Here is a 1,518-nt window from a genome sequence, read left to right as displayed (position 1 = left end):
CTGCAACATGGGTTATACCAGTGTTTCTTAAATGGGGGGCTCGGCAAGGTGGCACGGGGAGTGTGAGGAGCTTCCAATGAATATGGACAGTGTACCACTACTGTAAATGCTTGAATGATAACCATTCTCCAGTCACTAGTTGGCAGCAACTTATACAGTGGTTTGTACAGATAAAAATAAACATGTTATCAGGTTCTCAATAGTATTTCAATTCACGGGGGTGCAGAGGGGTGAAAACATTTCTGTCCCCATGACAGAAAATCATTGAGAACCTGGGTTAAACAGAGAGGTCACATTTCGTTGTATGTGCTGTGTCACAATGACAAATAATTCACTTTCACTTTTTCATGATTGGCTGCCTGTTTATGTGCACTCTACATCCTGGCTGTAACAAATTGATATCATATTATTCGTATAACAAGAGCTGCTGTTTTCTGAGTGCATGCTTCCTAACTGTTAGGACCTCCATTGGGTACTCGGTTTGAGATGACACGGAACAAAGCGTATCTTAAATACACGTAATTGTGTCTCATTCACCCAGGACAATATGTTTCACTGCTTAGTATCAAATCCTCGGTTCTTTTTATTCCAGATGCACCGGCTAATAGTTACGAATGAACTCCACAGAGACCACTTAGCACTGACAAAATATGCTGTTCGAGGCTGAAAGAAAATCTGAGAATGACATGTTTTATTTTGCTGACTTTATAATTGTATATTATTAATTTTTTTTTAATTGCCAAAATTTGGACAACTAAGTACTGTTTTGCAGAAAGAAATAATGCAGAATGCATTATGCTTAATAATGCGTAATGCTTAATATTTTCATCCACTATCTTTCAACTCAGAATGTTAATCAGTGAGTTAATCCTCTGTTTAGTCAAAAAAATGTCTAGTCAATTGTGGACCTTAACCCTATAAAGCCCAAACCATTACATTATTGACAGATTCTTTCCAATTCTTTGAACTTGGACCCCTTATTGGTCCTTCTGAACAAACAAACAAAATAAATTCAAATATCATCTTCCATATATGAGTTTCAATTTGTATCATATTTGATACATTGGGTCACAATGCTCAAAGATTCTTTTTTCATGAACAAACAAAATAATATAAACAAACAAATCTAACAAATTTATAATTCCAAATATAAAAAGTGCTACCATAATGCAGTAATGAGAAATCTACTAATGCAACTGGCTGGGTGGAAGTCTGAAAAACATATTATATATACTTATATTATATATATTATATTTACATATACATAATATATATGTTTATACATAACAGTACATTAATATATTATGATACAGCCAGTTACATACAGTATCTTGTTCTTAACTCTAAATGCACCAAATTATGTATTTTAAAAATAAAAAGATTGTAAATGTTATATATAATGCAAGAAATACAATAAAATGACAATTAACTGATTTAGAGTTACATGCATATATTATATATTGATATTTATAATACATATATACATATAATACATATATGTTTATATATTTATGTATA

General features: G+C 32.0%; 1 protein-coding gene across 1 annotated transcript in view; it reads right to left on the bottom strand.

Moving 5' to 3' along the window:
• Nucleotides 1-1,518, bottom strand: part of pde4d (phosphodiesterase 4D, cAMP-specific) — a 209,987-nt gene that overhangs the window by 182,426 nt on the left and 26,043 nt on the right. The gene's annotated exons all lie outside the window — the stretch shown is intronic.

Source organism: Cynoglossus semilaevis, chromosome Z (genome assembly GCF_000523025.1).
Source record: "Cynoglossus semilaevis isolate Cse_v1.0 chromosome Z, Cse_v1.0, whole genome shotgun sequence".
NCBI lineage: Eukaryota > Metazoa > Chordata > Actinopteri > Pleuronectiformes > Cynoglossidae > Cynoglossus > Cynoglossus semilaevis.
The sequence above is the reverse complement of the archived record's forward strand: the minus strand, read 5'-3'. Positions and strand labels throughout refer to the sequence as shown.